We start from the raw sequence: 24,365 nt of genomic DNA on the forward strand, positions 1-24,365 counted from the left end.
TTTTATCACTTTCCATCAGAGCTATAAAACAATATTTAAACAATGCTTATGGGTTAAAATACTAAATATTTAAAAGCATCAGTTCTCCCCCAAAATACCAATATTTTGGACTTAATGCCAATTAAAATAACCTTTTTTCCTTTTTCTTGGAGGATGACAAAATTACAAAATTTGTCTGAAAATTAAGCATGTAAAAAGAATCAGAACATGGCGAGGAAAAAGGCAGATAACAGTAATAAAGGATCTGCCAGTTACTAAAATATTTATTATTTAAAAAAAATAAGTTTGTCACTAGAGAAAAATGAAGACTATAAACAGTCCCATATATGTACTGGGCTTTTGATTAAGAGGATATTTTAATACCAACACAAATTCTAAATGGCTAAAAAGTCTATAGTGAAAATATGAGGGAAATATAAGCTATTAGAAGAAAATCTGGTTAAATAATTTTACACATTTGAAGTATAGAAGGTCTTTCTATGCTTGACCTACAACCAGAAGATCATAAAGTAAAGCCTCACAAATTAGATAAAATTTTTATAAAATTATTTTATAAAAAATTTTATAAAAAATACCATTATCAAAGAAAAACCTAATAAACAGAGGAAATGTTTGCAAAGCATGTATTAAATGAGGGACTCATTTCCTCAAATACAATGCCTTTATTTAAAAATATTAAAAACAAGGAACAAACCACATGAGAGAGAAAAGATTGCTTAATGTTTGAAAAGATTCTAAAACTGAAACATAATTTAAGACACACAAACTAACCAAGCACAAAAAGAAATCCGGCTGCATTTGAATAAACCATTAAAATAAGCTTACACCCACTATATGTAAAGGAACCAAAAGGAAAAGCCTTATCTTATTCAAAATATACAGTTTGCTATTTCTAACTTGTAATTAGATTTTATGTCTCCTGTGCCACATTTCTCACCTTGGAGGGTCCGAAAGTGCCCAGGGAGCTATCAGTTCATTTCAGCTCAGTTCAGTCACTCAGTCATGTCCGACTCTTTCTGACCCCATAGACTGCACACCAGGCATCCCCGTCCATCACCAACTCCCAGAGTTTACTCAAACTCATGTCCATTGAGCTGGTGATGCGATTCAACCATCTCATCTTCTGTTGTCCCCTTCTCCTCCCACCTTCAGTATTTCCCAGAATCAGGGTCTTTTCCAATGAATCACTTCTTCCCTTCAGGTGGCCAAAGTACTGGAGTTTCAGCTTCAACATCAGTCCTTCCAATGAACACACAGGACTGATCCCCTTTAGGATGGACTGGTTGGACCTCCTTGCAATCCAAGGGACTCTCAAGAGACTTCTCCAACACCACAGTTCAAAAGCATCAGTTCATTGGCACTCAACTTTCTTTATAGTCCAACTTTCACATCCATACATGACTACTGGAAAAACCATAGCCTTGACTAGACAGACCTTTGTTTGCAATGTAAAGTCTCTGCTGTTTAATATGTTGTCTAGGTTGGTTATAACTTTTCTTCCAAAGAGTAAGTGTCTTTTAATTTCATGGCTGCAGTCACCATCTGCAGTGATTTTGGAGCCCCCCAAAAATACAATCTGCCACTGTTTCCTCATCTATTTGCCATGATGTGATAGGACCAGATGCCATGATCTTTGTTTTCTGAATGTTGAGCTTTAAGCCAACTTTTTCACTCTCCTCTTTCACTTTCAAAAGATGCTCTTTAGTTCTTCACTTTCTGCTATAAGGGTGGTGTCATCCGCATATCTGATGTTATTGATATTTCTCATGGCAATCTTGATTCCAGCTTGTGCTTCTTCCAGCCCAGTGGTTCTCATGATGTATTCTGCATATAAGTTAAATAAGCAAGGTGACAATATATAGCCTTGATGTACTCCTTTTCCTATTTGGAACCAGTCTGTTGTTCCATATCCAGTTGTAACTGTTGCTTCCTGACCTGCATACAGATTTCTCAAGAGGCCGGTCAGGTGGGCTGGTATTCCCATCTCTTTCAGAATTTTCCACAGTTTATTGTGATCCACACGGTCAAAGGCTTTGGCATTGTCAATAAAGCAGAAATAGATGTTTTTCTGGAACTCTCTTGCTTTTTCAATGATCCAGTGGATACTGGCAATTTGATCTCTGGTTCCTCTGCCTTTTCTAAAACAGATGTAATAGTCTATGATTGGCAGTTAGATGAAATCAATAAAAGGCAGGTTCACCAAATCCTTACATTTGGGATACTCTCAAAGGCAGAAGTAAACGAGTTCTGAAAGGAAAAGCTTACCTCAGTTTAGTTGAGTTCAGTTACATTGCGTGTCTGACTCTTCGTGACCCAGTGGGCTACAGTACGCCACACTTTCCTGTCCATTACCAACTCCAGGAGTTTGATCAAACTAATGTCCATCAAATCAGTGATGCCATCCAACCATCTCATCCTCTGTTGACCCTTCTCTTATTGACTTCAATGTTGCCCAGCATCAGGGTCTTTTCCAATGAGTCAGTTCTTCACATTGGTGGCCAAAGTATTGGAGTTTCAGTTTCAGCATCAGGACTGATTTCCTTTAAGATTGACTGGTTTGACTGCCTTGCAGTCCAAGGGACTCTCAAGAGTCTTCTCCAAAATCACAGCTCAAAAGCATCAATTCTTCGTTGCTCAGCTTTCTTTATATTCAACTCTGGCATCCATACCTGATGACTGAAAAAAATACAGCTTTGACTAGGCAGACCTTTGTCAGGAAAGTAACGTCTCTGCTTTTTAATATGTTGTCTAGCTTGGTCATAGCTTTTCTTCCAAGGAGCGTCTTTTAATTTTGTGGCTGCAGTCACAATCTGCCATGATTTTGGAGCCCAAAAAAATAGTCTGTCACTGTTTTCCCATCTATTTGCCATGAAGTGATGGAACCAGATGCCATGGTCTTAGTTTTCTGAATGTTGTGTTTAAATCAACTTTTTCACTCTTCTTTTTCACTTTCATCAAGAGGCTCCTTTTTTCCTCTTCGCTTTCTGTCATAAGGGTGGTGTCATCTGTGTATCTGAGGTTATTGATATTTCTCCCAGCAATCGTGATCCCAGCTTGTGCTTTATCCAGCCCAGTGTTTCTCATGATGTACTCTGCATATAATTTAAATAAGCAGGGTAACAATATACAGCCTTGAAGTACTCCTTTCCCAATTTGGAACCAGTCTGCTGTCCCACGTCCAGTTCTTCTTAACCTGCATACAGATTTCTCTGGAGGCAGGTAAGGTGGTCTGGTATTCACTTGTCTTTAAGAATTTTACAGTTTTCTGTTATCCACACTGTCAGAGGTTTTGGCATAGTCAACTAAGAGCCTGCCTAACACCACTCAAGTACTTGAGTTGATGTATGTTGTTGTAATGGATTAAAATAATTAATAAAATTTTGTAGATTTTAAGCAATTGCAAAAGGGCATGTTAAGCATATGTTTGTTAGTTTGTTTCCTATAATTCTCATGCTCTGACATTTGGGGCCTTGCTGACTCTGGAGGAACTGCCTCTTTCAAGGTGAGCTGCTTCTTAGATTACAAGAATTGCCTATCTTTCAGTGCTACTGTCTCAGTTTCATCCCACCATCTCCTTCTCTCACTCTGTCCACAAGTCTGTTTTCTACATGAGCATATCTATTTCTGCCCTGCAAATAGGTTCATCAATATTATTTTCCTTAGATTATATATATATGCACTAGTATACCACATTTGCTTTTCTCTTTCATAGTCAGTCAGTTCAGTCACTCGGTTGTGTCCGACTCTTTATGACCCCAAGGACTGCAGCATGCCAGGCTTCCCTGTCCATCACCAACGCCCAGAGCCTATGCAAACTCATTTCCATAGAATCAGTGATGCCATCCAACCATCTCATCCTCTGTTCTCCCCATCTCCTCCTGCCTTAAATCTTTCCCAGCATCAGGGTCTTTTCAAATGAGTCAGCTGTTCGTATCAGGTGGCCAAAATATTGGAGTTTCAGCTTCAGCATCAGTCCTTCCAATGAATATTCAGGACGGATCTCCTTTAGGATGGACTGGTTGGATCTCTTTGCAATCTGAGGGACTCTTTCACAGGACCATGCATAAAATATACAGCTATTGGGAAGTTGCTATACAACACTGGTGCTCTGTGACAACCTAGAGGAATGGGGAGGAGGGAGGGAATCAGAGGGAGGCTCAAGAGGGAGAGGATATGTGTGTGCTTATGGCTGATTCATGCTGTTGTAAGGCAGAAACTGACACAACTTTGTAAAGCAATTGTATTCCAATTGAAAAAAAATAAATAACTTACCTGTGACTGACTTTCACCTTCTAACCAACCATTACAGAACCTTCACCCTAAGGACCAACTCTACAGGACTCACACTCACGGTGAGTATTCTGCTCTGTTCACCCCAGGACAGGAACCAGACAGCTAAGAGTAGCACTATGTACCAGGGCTCTCTGAAACTATACAGACTAGTCAATACTAAGTCTGTTTACTCTTTCCTGCTCCTTCATTTCGGTGGAAACCACAGCAAAGGCTGCTGCCCAACTTTTCCCCCTGGCCTCTCTGCCTCCTGACTGAGCCTGACGCTTCTCCATGTGGACTCCCAGGGTGTGGGCTTCCCATTTTCCTGGGGATCTGTGAGTTCAGCAAGTCTCTTCTCAATGGTAGTTATCATCTAATACACTGGCCTTGCTATACCCAAATATATAAAACCTGTATTTCAAAGCAAAGTGCTTCAGCAACAGACAGCCAGAGTAGAAAGTAGATCTCTGGGATTGGAACAAGGTTTACACAGATAAAACTTCTACTTAAAGTCAAGGAATAAACTAAGAAAGGTGTGAAGGTGTGAATAAGAGAGCTCTTCAGGGCTACGTGTCATATTTCCCTTCTAAAAATGTTTGAAAACAAATAAAATGGAATAAGGGTATTTCACACACTGTTAGTGAGGAGAAAGTTGAAAGTCCATAAATAGAATTGTTAAAGAAATAACAATTACTATAGTTTGAAATTAATGTAATTAGGATTCACATGACAAAATATTTAATAAGATTATACCAGTGCAGATTTTAATAAGATTATACCAGTGAAGTGACTGTGAAGCAGTACTTTTAATTCTTATTAATCTCTCAATATATATTGAGTGCCATCTCTTCCTTTATGCCATTCTGAAAACTAAGGATTTAAAATCTAAAAATTATAATTCCTACTGTAAGGTCCCAGAATCTAGTGACAGCAACAAATAAAAAATGTAAACATAAAAATGTATGATAAAAGACCACAAAAGCATAGAAAAAATATATATATATATGAATACTCCTCAGCCATAATAAAGAACAAAATTTTGCAATTTACAACATATGGATGCTAAGTGAAATAAGTCAGACAGAGAAAAACCCACACTGTATGACAGCACATATATATGGAATCTAAAAAGTACAACAAACTCTATATAAGAAAATGAAGCAGACTCACAGACATACAGAACAAACTAGTGGTTACCAGTGGCAGGGGTGGAGGGACACAGTGGTGGGAATTGGGAGGTACAAACTACTGGATATAAAGTAGGCTCAAGGATGTATTGTACAATATGGAGAATATAATCAATATTTTGTAATAACTGCAAGTGAAAAGTAACCTTTTAAATTGTATAATCTTTCTTAATTAAAAAAGATAAATCATCAGAGCTACCTATAAAAATGTGATATTTTAAAATTTGTAGATGAAATATTGTTAGTGACCAGAGCCCATTGCTATACACAAAAATTCTGATCTGTCTTTTATGGCAAAGGGTCCAGCCCAGGAACTGTAAATATATAATAACTGCTTGAGTTTCAGAAATTTGTGATACAAGTTTATTTAGACTGGAATTAGACACTAAAATTCAAGTTAATACCAAAATTCCCTCTATGACTAACAAATTATTATTTTCAAAAGGACAATCACTGATTCAGAGAAACTATGATGTAATGCAAACAATGACAACTGACCATTCCCAAGGCAGAGATATTTTAGAATTAAATACATCATCATGTGACAATTTTGGAATGAAAATACAAGATTAATGGTGGATGGGTATATGAAATTTAAAGGATTATGGTGTGTGGGAGGGGTTAGTCAACAAAAACAATCTAAATTGGTAAAAAAAAAAAAAATACAGTATAAGAATACAGAGAATATAAGATAGTTCACAGAAGAAAAGGATATAAATAATGGAAACAAACAGGTGGTTCCTATGGGACACCAGGGTATTATCTCCAGAGTGATTCAGCTTCTGTTAGTCATATTTAAATTCTAGGAGGAGAAAACTGCATTGGCCTAACTTGGACCAGAGGCTTCTGTGGTGGCTTCCGTAAACAATCCGCGTGCCAATGAAGGAGATGCAGGCTCAGTCTCTGGGTTGGGAAGATCCCCTGGAGAAGGAAATGGCAGCCCACTCTTGCCTGGGAAATCCCATGAACAAAGGAGACTGGTGGGCTACAGTCTACTGGGTCACAGAAGAGTTGAACATCACTTAGCAACTGAATAACAACAAACTAGAACCAAATGCTCACTCTTCACTCAAATGAAGGTGGATATGGTAGTCTGTGTTCAGAACTGAAAAACCTGAAGAAGCATTAAAAAATGAAATTTGGTCAACTCAATTATCTCTTTGATCTTTTAAATGATGGCTGCACTGCATTTTTGCTAGTCCAGAGCCTCTTGATGAAGATGAAAAAGGAGATTGAAAACGTTGGCTTAAAACTCAACACTCAAAAACAAAAATCATGACATCTGGTCCCATCACTTCTTGGCAAATAGATGGAGAAACAATGGAAACCGTGACAGACTATTTTCTTGGGCTCCAAAATCACTGTGGATGGTGATGCAGCCATGAAATTAAAAGACACTTGCTCCTTGGAAGAAAAGCTATGACAAACCTAGACAGCATATAAAAAGCAGAGACATTACTTTGCTGGCAAAGGTCTGTCTAGTTAAAGCTCGGGTTTTTCCAGTAGTCACATATGAATGTGAGAGCTGGACAATAAAACAGGCTGAGTGCCTAACGGCTGATAGCTTCAAACTTTGGTGCTGGAGAAGACTTTTGAGAGTCCCTTGGGTGACAAGGAGATCAAACCGGTTAATCCTAAAGGAAATTCACCTTGACTATTCATTGGAAGGACTGATGCTGAAGCTGGAGTGTCAATACTTTGGCCACCTGATGCTGGGAAAGACTGAAGGCAGGAGAAGAAGGGGACAACAGAGGACGAGATAGTTGGATGGCATCATCAACTCAATGTACATGAGTTTCAGCAAGCTACAGGAGATGGTGAAGGGCAGGGAAGCCTGGTGTGCTGCAGTCCATGGAGTTGCAAAGAGTCAGGCACAACTGAGAACCTGAACAACTATATTTCAACCTTAGAATTGTTTACAGGAAACAGTCCAAACAATTTAGCCCCTTATTTGGCATTTCAGAAGTCATCAAAAACGGTAGACTTTTTGACAAAGTGGGATGTGATGTTATCTTTCAAATGCCACATGTTTGTTTATAGATAGGGGAGATAATAGTGATGGATCATAATAAAATGATATATATGGAGCCAATCACTTAAAGAACTTTTATACCACAAATTGAGATAAAATGAGGAGATGCATTCTATGGGCCAGTAATTTCACCTCCATGGTCGTCTCAAGTACAATTTACTAATAGTTGTATCTCATGTTCAAGTAGAAGTTAGGCAAATATTTTTCTTTTAGTTAAAGAGGAATTCCTCAAAAATGTATCAGACAACATGAGTTGTGATCACTACTTTAGACTTTCTCTAGAACTATAAAAATTCTAGTCCAGAAATCACAATATTCTTATGGGAAAACAATATTTTAATCATCTATATGCTGGTCAACCTAAGGCTATGAATAAGCTGGCAGCACTGCAAGTAAAATTCTGTGTTTTTTTTTTTTTTTTTTTTTTAGAATGGAGAAGAAAAAATGTACAGTTCACCAACAACTGTTTCCTTTGAGTCTTTGAAAACCAATTTTAAGGACTATGAATGCTAATCTAATTGCTTATCTAATTTCTTAAAAATTTATGTACTCATGAAATGTTAAAAAGCACAGGGGAACCAATCAGTCAGGTGTGGACTTAAATCTTCCTCCCTTTACTAGTTGTGTGACATCACATTTTCAGTATTTCATTTTATATAAAAGTGATCAAATAAGCTAACAAAAAGACTCAATGAAATACATAAGCAAAGTACTATTTACAACTCTTTTTTTTTCATTTATTTTTATTAGTTGGAGGCTAATTACTTTACAATATTGTAGTGGTTTTTGTCATACATTGAGGGATCGGGTAGAGAGGGAGGTGGGAGGGGGGATCAGGATGGGGAATACATGTAAATCCATGTCAATCTATTTACAACTCTTGATGCACAGTAAGTCTTTGAAAGTATAGCCATTAACACCAAAATATGAAGTGTGGATACTATAGCAAGAACAAAAGAATCCACATAAACTGTATTTCTAATTATTCCAAACTAAAGCAAAACTAGTTTTTGAGGATGTTATTTTTTTTTCTTACTTTTAAAAATGCTATGGCTTAAGACTGAAAACACTAACATAGACTTGGAGGTAAGTATTAAAGTTCACGTAAACGGGGGCTTCAAATCACACATATCCTGTTTGGGGGATGATAAAGAGAAGAGTTATAGTTGGCCAGTAACTAATCTTGTTACCACAACTATACAATATAGAACAAAATGTTTCTGTGAGTCTGGAGTCCCTGTGCTTTCATCTTGTAAATGAGTCTGTGAACAAGCTTCTCCCTTATGCCTGTTCTAACGGCACTGTTGTCAGATTTTCCTTAACTGTTTTTGATTATGAAGCTTGCAGATCTTATGTAAATTGCATTAGAAAATCCTCTGTGATTTATATCATATGATATTTAATACATTGTAATAATTTTCCATGGTGGAGGATGGGGAATTTCACTGTCTGGATTTCCAAGTAATACAATAACTTGAAAAATTTAGGTTTACTTACAGTTTCCTAGATTCCCAGTGAAATGACCAAGAGAACAAAAATAATGGGTGAATATGGGATTGATGTCTAAAATACTTTAAAATTCAAATCCCATGTGACTACCTAGAAATTCTGCTATCTATAGTACACATATGAACAAAGTGAAACGAATTTTAACTTGGTTTACATCTTTCCTTAGTATACATACAAAGTTAACACAGTAAGCTAAATAACACTTAACATTCTCTAACTCAGAGGAAGAGAGAATGAAGATAGAGTTGAGGACGTCAATGAGGGCACAAATTTTCAGAGGCTGTTTCTTGAAATTCTGACAGCCACACCCTATCTAAACATGTCCCTTCTATTTTATTTCTTTTTGTAATTAAATTTAAAATAGTTTTTATATTTTCATCATTCTATCATCATTATTACCTATATCAGCCATTTGGAAATTATTCTATTTGTGCACATTTCAGTTGAGACAGAAAGAATACTCTTTTCACTTTCTTCTTTCTGGAGACCAAGAACCATAAACACTCAACTGACATTTGATGACATTTGATGTCCCTCATCTCCACCTTGGCAAGAAGAGGTAATCCTTGAAAGGTTAAACACTCATATTTAACTTAAACTTGGAATTACAAAACCACATGACAACTTCATGTATCACTTTGGAGAGTCTCAAATCTATTTCACCAACTTTACACTGACTCATTTTATTTTAAATGCCAGAAAAGGGTAGGTAACTGTATTTTAAATGTCTAGAGTGACTCTTCTACCAGCTTTAAATTATTGGCCATTGCTAACCCACAGAGTTCACAACACACACACAGTCCACTTGGTGGGCAGACTAATAGGTATGTCCCCAGGGTTTGCATTATCAACAGATCCTATTGAGTTCAGCTCTGTGGGATTCTCAAAGTAATGAGCTGTTTAAATGGATTTGTCTCTGTGTATTTCTGTCCAGGATCCTTCTTAGAAGTAACTTCACTTTAAGTTTTAAGTTAAAATGACAATTGTAATCTTCTCAATTAGCAAATCAAAATGGGAATGAAGCACATGCAAAATCAATTACTTAAAAGGATGGCATTACAGATGCTATAGTGCAAGACTCAAGGAAATAAATTCAGAAAATTTAGCCTAATGATTCCAAACCTAGAATTTTAATTTATTAAAAACTTTATTTTACTGATGAATCCTCAAATGATGATTTTTTAAGCCAATGATTACTTTCTGCATAACACAGCAATACATTGATTTCATTAATTGCTATAAACTAATAGATCAATACTAGTAGCAGCATCACTATAGAACTATGTATAAAATTCAGCATGTAACTGTGAGCTTAGCTTTCTGCATGTTTTAACAGGCACTGCTAGCATTTAAGCAACAATCTACCAAACAAGTAAAAATGTGGCATTGGGAAATGCACCATATCAAAATGCAAAATGAGGGTATCCAGTAATTCCTGATACTATTATTTCATAATTTAGCATAAGAAAGCATGGTTTTAAACATGGCTTGAAGAATGAAAGTGCTAATTTTGGAAATCAGGAGGAAATTCTTCATTATATGCACTAATAATTATTTGTTCTCTATTGATAGTGTTTTTAAAAATATATGTTATCTTATTAAAGATTTTTAATGTCATTAAAAGAGGCATAAAGAATATTATAAAACCACAGAGATAATTTGAAACAACCAGTTTTAAGAACAAGCTTAGAATAGGAAAGAAATATAAAAATATTCTAAATGATTTTTCTCTGCTCTCCAATTCTAAGATCTACATAAAAAAGGAGAGTCTACTTCCTTCTTAAAAATAAATCTTGGATAACCACAAAATTAAATGGGGGAGTTTTGGGTTATTTTTAGAGGAGTCAAGAATAGGGGGCATATGAACTTTCTTTAAAAAAAAAAAAAGAGCTTCATATTTTATAATGCCTAAGAATAGACTTGAGGTACAATGTATTAGCAAATCAATTGCACTTTGAGCAAAAATATCCCTAGAAGATTTGGAAGAACACAGAGTATAGGAAAGATTATTGAACTTGGAATCAAATGACTAGATCCCAATCCAAATTTTGGCATGAAAGGTATTATATATTTAAAGCTACCCACAGTTTTGATAAATATTAATAAAGTAATTGAATCACAAGAAAATTATAGATATTTTTAAAGCTTTTTTAAACTTAACTTTAGATTTAGAGAATAGTTAAAAATTTCTACAAAGAGTTTTCATATATCCCTCCTCTAGATTTCTCTAATATTTCCATTTTATATAACAAAGTATAATTGTTAGAACCAGAAGATGAACACTGGTACAATATTGTGAACTAAAGTAAAGACATTATTCACATTCAACAGTTTTTCTACTAACATTTTCTTTTCGCTCCAATATAAAATCCAGGATCCCTCATTGCACTTAGTTATCTCTCCCTAGTTTCTTTTAGTCTGTACACTACTCAGACTTTGTATTTCATTACATAGATACTTTCAAAGAACAATGATAACACTGTGTCTAATGTAAGTGAATTTGGTTGAGTGTGAGACTTCTTCACTACTATGTATTTTCCTGTCAAGAATATCACAGGGCTAATGTCGAGTTCTTGACATATCACTTCACAAGGCTCAAATTTCTGTTTTGTTACTACTGGTGATGTTGATCCTCTTGTTTCTTCCACTCTACACGTATTGTCTTTCTTTTTGGTTAATATATATATTTTAAGGTTGGTACTTATATATTAATGAATTCACAATTATTTCAGTTTTCTGGGTAAAAATCAAGGTCTACTGTATTTATTTTGCTGCTCAAATTGTTAACAGCTACTTCAGTTTAGCAGTTTGGCATCTGTGTTTTTCAACAAGCCTGCATCTTTTTTTTTTGAGAATGTATTTTCTGACATTGATGGAAGGATAAACCAGAAACTAAAGTGTTTGGTTTCCTATTGGAGGTGGATAGGAACAAAATGGAAAAGAGCAAATATCGGTAATATGATAGCAGAGATTAGGAGGAAGTGACATTTCTCATTATCTTTTGTGTAGTTCAAACTTTAGAGCCATAGCCTATTTCATGTACCATTAACATACTCCCCAAATAAATTGATGGTTAAAATCAATTAGGATGCAGGGAAAATAAAAATGAAATACCTATACTAACAAATAGACCTACTATTTGTATGCTGTTCAGTACAAAGGAAAAAATTATTTTAAGTAACTTCAGAAAACAGTATCTTGCCTGAATACTGTTGAATAAATATATTTCAAGCAGGAATGTGGGAATATAGGTAGCAATTCTTAAATTGCTTTGAGTATATGCTGCAGTTAATCTAATATCTTGTAGCATATAAGAACCAGGTTTCTCACTGCTAAAGAAGTAATTCACAAGTAAAGAAAGTAGGCAGCTACATTTAATGGGATATTGGATATTAATTCAACTTTAATACAAATTTATACATATATATGTATATATATGATGAATTTTGGAGCAGAAAATGGCAACCCACTCCAGTACTCTTGCCTGGAAAATCCCAGGGATGGAGGAGCCTGGTAGGCTACAGTCCACGGGGTCTGAAAGAGTTGGACACGACTGAGAGACTTCACTTTCACTTTTCACTTTCATGCATTGGAGAAGGAAATGACAACACACTCCAGTGTTCTTGCCTGGAGAATCCCAGAGACAGAGGAGCCTGGTGGGCCATCTATGGGGTCGCACAGAGTCGGACACGACTGAAGGGACTTAACAGCAGCAGCAGCATGATGAATTTGTATCACTTATAAAATGCATTGTGTGTTTATAGTTAACCCTTTAACAACATGAGTTTGAAATGCATAGGTCCACTTAAATTCAGATTTCTCTCAATAAATACTATGTTACTACAGGATCTATTATTGGTTGAATACATGGATGGGGAGCTGTGAATACAGAAGGCCAACTATAATTTATTCTGGGATTTTTGACTGCTTGAGGGTTAGCACCCCAATCCCTGTGTTCAAAGTTCAACTGTGGACATATATATTTATATCCACACATAAATAATTAGATATATAAATACAGACATGTTTATTTGTGTGAGTTAGTATACATATTTATATTCACTAACACTATACACTGAGAATACCTAGAAGCAATAAGCACCCATGTAGTAGCCAGCTCACCCAGAGTCCAGCTCCTGGACTCTAAATGCCATTCTCCATTTAGATACATTTAGAATGTACCAAATACTCCTTGTGGATTCTAGAGTTGTAGCAGGAGAGATAGTTTAAGGTATTTTAATAATGTAGCTTAAAAATATCCCATTATCATCAGGATAAGAGCATTTGCACATTAAACAAATGTTTTGCTACAATATAGGGAGATATCTCCTCAATATCAGTGACTTAGACAAGAAGTTTTTCTAATCACACTAAAGGAAGGAAAACACTTGATCATGTCAAGTCAAAACCAAGTAAGGAGCCCTCAACTCTGCAAGCCAAAGATTCCAAGACTGATATGTAATGTGCTGAAGTCATGCTTATATTTGCTCTTTTAATAATTGACATATTTTCCTATCTTACCCCTCTAATAAAGCAATAATAGGGTTTTATTTTTGGTTAGGACTCCCAAATACATTGTTTCCTACATATTTACTTATTGCAAAAATATTCATGAAACATGCATAATAACCATTATATAGATTCTAAAATCTAAGAATAGTGAGATACAAACCACTCTTAACAGGTACAGTCTAGAAGTGAATATATGAAAACTACGCAGATAGTTATAATACAGGGTTAATCTATTAGTGTTGCAAAACTATACAAAAGTTGTGTTCTGGAAAATTGATATAAGTTTATAAATAATAGCTGCTTTCAGAGAAAAGTGGCATTTGAAGAGAATCATGAAAGATTAGCTTTAAACAGGGTGTGATAATGCCAGGCTAAGGAAATGTAATATGTCAAAATATTGTTTAAAAAAGTGAATGTTTCAGTGTGTTCTGAGCTCAGTACAATCAGTTAGCTATACCATATAAAGGCTGCAACATTCTTAAAAGTCACTGTGTTAAAACCATTGTTATTTATTCAGAATAGATCTAGACTAGGAAAAGATAGGAGCAATTATTTCTGCCTCCAGAGTTTGTATCTTTCTCCTGCGCCCAAGAGCCAGCCAGGGCATGATACTCTTATTGTTGTGAAAGAGACGTAAGAGAGCAATTCTCAGCTTCTGTCATATCTGCCAGAGTCCAATTAGCCAAAGCAAGTTACATAGCCAAATCCAAAATCAAAGTAGTGATTACTACTTAGTCTATGTAAGTAGTAGGTAGAGTAAATATTAAAAAAGTATATATATATATATATATATATATATATATATATAGTACAAAAATCACATCATTACTGGTTTTCTTTCAGTAAATATCCTCCCTGATATTTTACTGCTAAACAGAAAATTAACAAGTAAACAGAAAATTAACAATCTACAGCTTTTTCTTTTTTAAATATGCTTCTAAATTAAGAAACACATAATAAATTATATTTTTGTACCAGTTACCAGTTATCACAGTCCACTATCTTGATTTTTTCATATTTTAAGAGTTTATTTGAGCAAAAATTCTACCTTGACTTTTAATATATTACCTTCACATTAGAGTTTATATTATTTGCAGTAATTCAAGGTAGTATATCAAGTGCCCACATCCACATCACATAGACTAAAATTAGAATACAAATTAGCATGTTCCCTGAACAAGGATAACAAGCAAATTCATGAAGCATTCTTTTTTTTTTTTTCTGAAACAGTAAGTAAACTATAGATATCTCAGGCACAGTGTAATAAATATACACAGTAGTACATACTATAGTCAAACAGTCTGATAAATATTGCTTCAGTGGAAATCATGGAGAAGGAAATGGCAACCCACTCCAGTGTTCTTGCCTGGAGAATCCCACGGACAGAGGAGCCTGGTGGGCTGCTGTCTATGGGGTCGCACAGAGTCGGACACGATTGAGGCGACTTAGCAGCAGCAGCAGCAATGGAAATCATATTACAATATATACAGAAGTCTAAGTAGTATGTTACACACTGTCAATTTACAACATGTATCATGTCAAATATAACAGTTTTTTTAAAGACAGGGTTGTGGTTTTACTTTCCATTGCCTTTTTATTTATTTTGAAATGTCTCCTGTAGAACTGAAACTGAACAATGACTAGTGGGAGAAACTGATATAAATGATTCATTTTAGTTAGAAAATATCTTAATAGCTGAATATGGTTCTAAATAAACATTTTGACTCTCAGTTTTTAGAAAGTACTGTAACTTCAATTAAAAGTATACCAGAAAAAGAATACTTTTTGATATAATGGTGACCAGGTAGGCAGAACAATGTATTTCAATCCTAGCATATCTAATGCTTTGAAACATTTGACCAGGTGCATCTTCTAAGAACTTCTATACCCCAAAACCAGTTTATGTGCAGGATTCCAAATTTGTGTCTAGCTTTTGATATTAAGAGAATCTTCATGTTCAATTGATAGTAACTTTTAGCTTTTCTAATATGAACACAATACCCTGTATACTAAAAGGTACTTTCCAGGGAGAATACTAGTAGGTTTATAAATGTGGTATACTAAAATGCATTGCATTGATGTGCAGGTATATTTTTCCATTGTTGCCATCATTTGTTCCATGGAGAGCTCAAAGCTCATGTAAGATACTTAAACTTTTAAGATCTATAAGGCTGAGGTTTCTCATACAAATCATAAGAAAAATAAGGTATCTGTCTCCCAATATATATAAATGATAGAAGTCTATCTCTCTATACGAATTTATGTTTTCAAATAACTCCAGAATTTGTTTTTAGAAGTTGACTTTATTTGCCACACATTTTTTATATGTATGGCCAATAAAACAGACTGTAACTTACTATATTAAAGCAAGCAAGAAATATATGTCTGTGTATATATATATATATATATATATATATATATATATATACACACTGCAACAACAGATGGTAAGAATCTGAGAACTTTGAAAGTACTCAGATCAGTTTACATTTGTATGTATGTTCTTTGGACTCAGTAAATATTAAGTCTGCAGTAGATATATGTCAGTAATAGGTATTGTGAATGTGAGCATTTATCTCATTTCTACATTTCAAGGGTGCTGGAAGTTTTTCTCATTTGATATGAGATTGTACTATATTCATTTCAAAAGATCATATGAATGTTTTTTGGCAAAACTATAGAAAAATCACCTTATAATAGGACTCTCCTTCACCATATATCTTTGCTCAGAATAAATGAAATGCACCAACAAAAATGAACAAGTTACAAATTAATTTTCAATTTACATGCAAATTTCATCAACTTTCCTATGACAATCATGCTTCATTTCTCATTCCATAAAGTCAGTAGCCCAGAATAGAATGTCTGTGACAATGTATCTGTGCACTTCTCTGAATTCACAAAGGTCTAAATGATTTAGACCACTGGATGTTATGACCACACTTTAGAGTATAAGAAGTAAAATGTAGTGCATACACAGTTTCTTGTTGAAAATGAAACATTTTTTACTCTCTAAATTTAACCATTAAAAAGTCATACATGGAACTTTTTTTTAAAATTGTTTTCAGAAAAATATCTTATTTTTCATCTTTGGGATTGTTCTGAGTGTCTTTCCTTTTCCATTGGCTTTACCTACTTTATTAATAGTTTTGAGGGCATACATTTGTCTTCTTAACCTATAATTGGAAGAAAAGCTATGACCAACCAAGACAGCATATTAAAAAGCAGAAACATTACTCTGCCAACAAAGGTCCATCTAGTCAAAGCTATGCTTTTTCCAATAGTCATGTATGGATGTGAGAGTTGGACTATAAAGAAAGCTGAGCACCAAAGAATTGATGCTTTTGAACTGTGGTGTTGGAGAAGACTCTTGAGAGTTCCTTGAACTGCAAGGAGATCCAACCAGTCCATCCTAAAGGAGATCAGTCCTGAGTGCTCATTGGAAGGACTGACGCTGAAGCTGAAACTCCAATACTTTGGCCACCTGATGCAAAGAACTGACTCATTGGAAAAGACCGTGATGCTGGGAAAGATTGAAGGCAGGAGGAGAAGGGGACGAGATGCTTGGATGGGATCACTGACTTGATAGACATAAGTTTGCGTAAGCTCTGGGAGCTGATGATGGACAGGGATGCCTGGTGTGCTGCAGTCCATGGGATCAGAAAGAGTAGGACATGACTGAGTGACTGAACTGAACTGAACCTCTATTTTATCTCTGAAGTGTTTTTAGTCCATCAGTATAAATTTCGATCAGAATAAGGCAGTTATCTTTCCTTTCTTTCCCTTTTAAAGAAGAAAAAGCTGAAAACCTTACCATGGAGTTCCTGTTCCATAAGTAATAAAGGCCAAGCTATGTGCTCAAGTTAAGGATATATATGCTGATGAACAAACATCTGTCAATAGATTTCCCAAAGCCCTGAAAGTTTATCATTTATTTCTACTTTTGACTTAGTCTCTTTCTCATTTTAATAAAAATAGACCTTTTATTTCAACCTAAATATTTAAAATGTTTTGAAATACAACAATTTGTAAAAAAAAAAAAAAGAAAGAAAGAAAAAAGAAAAGAAATTCACACAGAGTAAATGGTCAGTATATAAAGTAAAAACATTAGATTTTTGAGCCATAAAAGTACTTTATCTAAAAACAGCTCTTATGGAAATTTCCAGTACCCAGGCTATGCAAAATACATATATTCTCCTTGTCACCTAAACTTTTATTATTTTCCTTGTTACCGAAATTTTTCCTCAGTATGTACTCAAATTAGCTCTAATATCATTGCTCTGATTCCTGACTGTAAAGAAAATTAAGTGCTGTGTAATCAGATTTAAGAGAAAATCTTTTCTTGCCAATTCTTCAACAATAGTAACATATATTAACTTTTATAAGTATGGAATTTGTTGTATTTCACCAAAAGCACAGTCTGTCTTATGAATGTGTCTTTTTTCCTCTTTTCCTCTTTTGTGTAATTCTAACTTTTAGAAGAACATCTGGGTTTTCTCCTCAACCCTAATCTCAAATTCTCTTAAAAGCTTTAAGGATGAATGAATGCTGGCATGGATACTTACGTCCTGAAGTGGTGACAGTGGAAGGAGAGCAGGCCTGACTTCCTCTTCATGGCAATAACCACATAACACACACTGTGGAATTTCCCATAGCGTGCCAGGGAAATCAAGTTGAAATATTTCTTCTTAATTCATTTATGTCCCACAGAGTTGGAAATTTAATGTCACTTCAGTTTATGAAATGCCTTTCTTGTGTGTGAGTCAATAGTTCCATAGTTAATAGCACTCACATTCAGTAGACTCTGTCTTCTCATGTGTGTCGCTGGTAAGGGTCCTTTGAGAACAAAAGAATTTTCTCTCTTTACAGAATTTAGGCCTAATTTACACCAGCATTGCACCTGAATTTTGAGGTTTCTGTTGTAGGAGAATGAAGCAGTCTCTTTTTTGCATGTGATTAAAGGAAAAATCATCTCCATATATCTCTCAAATCTCCTTTCCCATTGTGCCTCTCAGACATTTGTTGTTGTTGTTGTTGTTAAGGCAAAATAAAAGTATTACATATTAATCCATGTTAATCATGGAATGAACTAAAAGTTGTTTTTTCAATTAATATAATAAGTTATTCAATTCACATCTACCTTGAACTGATAAATGTAAGCACTTAACCTAACATGGAATTATTTCAGTAAGCAAGACAAACCTAGTCTTTGCTCTCATGGAGCTTAGGTCCACTAAAAGAGATAAAGAAAGCGCAATGCAATTAACAAACAAAACACAGTTATAAATATATAATTGAATATATAGAGAAAACAACAAGGTGGATAAGAAGGATATGGTCAATGAGAAAGGCAAAGGGATAAGTATTACAGAGAAAAGAACCAATATATTAAAATTTCTTGATGTGCAACAGAGCTTGGAAAATTTCGGGACTAGAAAGAGGGCTATTTGGTGGAAGGTGGAATTATTCTCAAATTGGAGAGAGTCTCTAATGCACTTACAAGTTAACTTATATGAGTATTCATATATAAAGCCGACCTTTTGTGACCAAGATACACCATCATCCCCCTGATTCTGTGGGGGAGATTGGTTCCAAGACTCCCCAAGGATATAAATATCCACTCAAGCTCAAGTCCCTTATGTAAAGTGGACCAAGACAGTTGGCCATCTAAATCCATGGATCAATCTGTGGCTTAATAAATCTGTGGTGTCAGAGATCCACAGTAACAGGGCTGACAGTAATTGGTTTTTCTTTTTAAAATCAGTTTGCCAAAATGTATCTTTTAATTATATTTGCACCATTCACATTTAAAGTGATTAATATATTGATGTCTACTATGTTTGCCACTATTTCTGCCTTTTTTTGGTATAAAATGAGCATTTTAAATGATTCCTTCATATGTCCTTCCTTGGCATACCAATTTATTATTAACTTTTTAGTACATGCCCTAGAGTTCACAATGTAACTACTCTAAATCAACCTATAGATAACACTGTCACTTCACCTGAATTGAAGGAACTTAATAATAAATAACAAATTCTTCTTGCCCATGTATTGACATTGCTGTCATTCAATTCACTTGAACAAATGCTATTAAAATCCAATGCATTTTTACAATTATTCCTTTAGCTAAGCAGTTATCTTTCAAATCAATTAAGAAAATAAAGGATCTTATTTCACCTGGATTTATTTCTTCTCTCACCCTCTTTCTTTATATATATCCAAGTATCTAATCTACAACATGTTTTTCTGCATAAAATATATAAGCTCTTAACTTCAAAGAACTGAAATCTTATTCATATATTTATAATTAATGAGATCATAAAAAAACATAAAAGATATGAAATTATTGACTTGCCTAATTCTACACATTATGCATATTTGATTTGTGAGCACAAGTATATCATAATCAATATCACTTCATATGCGTATTCAATAAATATTTTAAATTTTATTTAAATAGTGTAGTTGTTATAGAGGACATCCCTGGTGGCTTAGATGGTAAAGAATCTGCCTGCAACGCAGGAGACTTAAGAGATGAGGGTTCACTCCCTGGGTCAGGAAGATCCCCTGGAGAAGGAAACGGCAACCCACTCCAGTATTCTTGCTTGGAGAATTCTATGGACAGGGGAGCATTTTCTGAGCTTTTCAGTTCAGCAACAAATCCACATCTGCTGCAGTCTCTTGCCCTTAGTACCTATGTGCTATTCCCTTACCTGTAACTCCCTTTCATCATCATATTCACCACTTGCAAGAAAATTAATATAACTCAAGTGAAAGGGCCAAATTGGCAGAAGAATGTCAATCAAAGCTATTCATCTACTTTTTAAATTAAATTTGCACATCAATTTAATAGGTCCTTAAGCTTCTGCCATCTGCAACATAATACATTCTCTAGTTTTAGATGATGAGGTGTATATTTTTATTTTATTACAGTTTGACCTGCAGGCCTACTTCCAGCAAAGAAAGAGCAAATAACCTCTGAGATAGGTCTGGTACTTTATGACTTTGGCAAAATCAGAAACCACTTGGAACAGCAGATGGACAGACTTGCTACTAAGTACTCAGGTACCATTCATGGAAAATAAAAATAGGCCTTGTTATATTAGGCTTACAAAATTTTTGGCCTTCAGAAGGATTGTTTCCCATCCAACGTTATTTGAATATAAACAGAGAGATTCAGAAAATAAATGTTAGCAAAATAGTGAAAAGTCCTTTTATAGGAAATAGCTTGTCCTAAAAGAAAGAACCACATCAAACTCAGGAAAAGACCAAACCCCACCTTCCCATTTGCTCCAGTGATTCCATCTACAAAAGGCAGACATGGGATTTCAAGGCGATGGTGAGGAAAACAGATTTATGAGGCCAAGTCTTTTCAACAACTTGACCAAATGCTGTATTCAGACATGAAAAATTATATTAAATTCTTACTAGAAAAATCACAGTATACTTAATAAAGAGAGAATTAAAAAAATCAAGTAAGATTCTAGATATATTTAATCAGAGTAACATAATCCATATTTATTAACTGGGAGACATTATGGATGAAATAAAAAAAGTACAGCCAAAAGTGATTGTAGGCATGAGTGGCCCAGCTGCCTGGGTTTAAAAGTCACAAATTCCCCATGACTCCAGCACATTCATTTTACATGAAAATAAACTTTTATGAACCTTTTATATATCTTCCAGAATGACAGGAAAAATTTTATTTTAATTACACTTTAAAAAAATAACACTTTCATTTTAAAAATACCACTTTACATTTTTAGGTTCCCCATCATCTCTTAGTTCCATGAAATTCTAACCATTTGTCTTAATCTCATAAATTATAATTCATAAGACTGAAAAACAGGAAATTGAAAGATAATTGAGATCAGTCTTTATTACTTTTTAAGGGTTTATTTCCAAAATATAAAATATTTAATTGGTCACAAGGCTAGAGGGCTTTAATTTAGAATTTATAAAGGAAAAGGAAAGAAAAATTGATATTACTTAGGATTGAATAATTAAATTTCTGGGTGAAACCTACTGGGAATGAAGGTTCCAAATTCCTGAATTCATACTTGAAGACACCAAGAACTAAAAAAGGGAAATAATTTGCTTTGTTGTCACAATCAATAACTTATGACTTATAACAAATTCCCATGTGCTAATTCCCAATTCAGTCTTCCTATTGTTATAAAACTGTAATGCATTTTTTACCCTCTTTGGCATTTCTTTTCTTCTTCCTGCCTTTAATTACTTACTCATCAACTGAGGTACAAGACATTGAACACAATGTATTGACCACTATTTTCCCTGATTATTTTGCATGCATGTGTCTAAAATCATTCACCTGAAAATTATGAGCTGTAACATTTTGTCCACATCATAAAATGGAACTTGTTAAAGTTTTCCAATTTTCCCCCTAAAACCCTACTCTCCCCCATATAAGAATATGATTTAGCTCACTGAACCAGCAACTTTTTATAAGTTACACTTCTCCTGTCTGCATTCTGTTAAGATTTCTCAGAGTTCCCTAAATCTGTGTACTGTAACATTCTACACAGGCTAGAGCATATTTATGATGGGCAGCTGGGATGGAGATCTTGGGAGGCAGTGAATTGTTCTGAAATTAAATTAGGCAATCTCTAGGAAATTGACTCCATGATATATTAAAGAAATATGGTTTTGAAATGTCACTGCCCTCCAAGTGCTCACTATGCCAAAATCTACCGTGGTGCTGATTTTAGCATGCAAGTTATAAACTTTTGAAAATAAAGTTTGCATTTTAAAATGCTGACATTTTCATTATTAAAAAAAAATTCTCAAGCATCTGAATAAAGAGATGTGTGTGTGTATTTCCTTTTGTTTTCCCAAAAGTAAGAAACTTAAATGATTATTTTCATATGATACAGTAAATTTGACTCTTTAAAAGATGCTATTAGATACAGAAAAGAAAATCAAGTTATTAAGAGCACAGTTATATGCATTAAATTTCAACAACTATAATTGCTGGAACTGTATCTTTTTACTTAGCCTTTGGGTTACCTGTCGCCCCACACACAAACTCCAAATGTCTTTTCACTCCTTTCTTATTATCATGCCTTTACAAAGAAATGAAGCTAGCTAGATTTGTGTGTACTATCCAAAAGGCTTCCTATATCTAATTGGTTTCCCCAGACAAAGTGGCAAGAGTTTTAAATGACAGAATTGCTGCATAGATACCAGCACAAAGCAATGATTTATTTTTAGATCCCTTCCTCTATTCTCTATTATATCATAGTCTATCCATAATAGCAAAGTCTCACAAAGTGAAATATCCATTATTGCAAATTTCAAATTGCATGCTACCGGAATCTCTGTTTCCTAAAGTACTACGTAATCTAGCCTAGGCAATTGTTTATGTTTTTCCAGCCTGTTTTGCTTTTCAATCTGGCCTCTTACCAAGTAAGAGATCAAAGCACAATCGAAGCATGACTACTTATTTTACTGATCAAACTGTTCCTTGAATTTTCCTGCAGCAGCCAGCTTAAATCAGTGGCTTAAAAAATCTGGCATGTAAACAACAGATCACTGTCCAATGGAACAGAGATTATTACTGCAGAGGAGGAAAGAGGCTGAAAGGTTTTGAGAAAGCATTTGATTCAGCAAAGGAACTGAACCTGAAAATAGCTAAGGGATCCTAGGCTTGCTGCATGTTTGAATACTATAGCGACTGTACTGGAAGAGCACCAACAGTGGATAAGAACGATAATCTTCATTTCTTCTTTATCATCCATTGGTAGAAGTTCTGTTTGGCTGACAGGGTCAAAAAATAGATGCAGGAAGTCACTTAGTGAGATATAAAATCAAAAACATAGTGTGTTGTAATAAGTAGCTAAAATATGGGCATTTTTGCTGTAATATTAACTCTGAAGCATATAATTTTATAATTTGGGGGAATTTGCTTTATATCCAGTATAAGACACAATACTTCAGATGATTATTGGGTAACAGTATAATTACTATGAGAAACCACAATGCAATATTGTTTAACAAATTCAGAAGAGTATACAGCAAATAAAGACTAGAGAATGCAAACTAGATTTTATTGTTTCCCATTTTTATTTTCAGTGATTCTTACAAAACCCTGTTTTCTTCTTTCTTTTTGTGAGAATTCAGGACTTTGTGTGCATATGAGTGTCATTTTCATGTGTGTGCTTGCTGATGCTTTGCCAATGTGCACAAGGATGAAACAGGATTGGCTGACAGGTAGATTAAGAAATAAAAGCAAAGAGAAAAGAGATGAAATATTGAGGGAATATGGCATAGTTTATAACTGGTGAAATTTGAGCAGGGAAGAAAGAGTTCATGGAATACAGTCTTTAGGCAAACACTTGACATTGAAGCCTTGACTTAAGAATCTGTCGTTGAGAGTCCAAACATATTGAATGTTTCTCAGTACACTTAATAGTCTCATTCAATAAAATAGTGTTTAACCAATAATTTCTGCTTCCCATCCTGAGAAACTGATAGTTTTGCAGAATGTGTGGCTCCTACTGCAACATAAGAATTTTGCAAATAATCTTCATTCCTTGACACTCAAGTAAATGTTCCAATCAAGACTAAATGTTCTAGTCACTATTATTGTTTCTAGGTTCTGGCACAACTTGCCTATAATCTCTAGTAGCAGGTGCCCCACTCCACACCCACCCTCAGAACATCTAGTACTTTCCTGATTGTCAGCCCCTAAGAAGGACAATCTCCAGGGAATCCTGTCCTGGCATAAAGAACATATAGGTTCCATTTTTTGTTTTCAATAAATGCTAAAATATAAGACAATTGTGTTCTTTAATTTAGTTTGAGTATAAACTTCCAATTATTTTCCTCAC

The 24,365-nt window shown here is 34.7% G+C and overlaps 1 pseudogene; it reads left to right on the forward strand.

The window, feature by feature from the left end:
• Positions 1-14,630: 14,630 nt before the first annotated feature.
• Positions 14,631-14,729, forward strand: LOC133042902 (U6 spliceosomal RNA; annotated as a pseudogene).
• The last annotated feature ends 9,636 nt before the right edge of the window (positions 14,730-24,365 follow it).

The sequence above is a fragment of the Dama dama genome, chromosome 21 (assembly GCF_033118175.1).
Source record: "Dama dama isolate Ldn47 chromosome 21, ASM3311817v1, whole genome shotgun sequence".
Classification (NCBI taxonomy): Eukaryota; Metazoa; Chordata; class Mammalia; order Artiodactyla; family Cervidae; genus Dama; species Dama dama.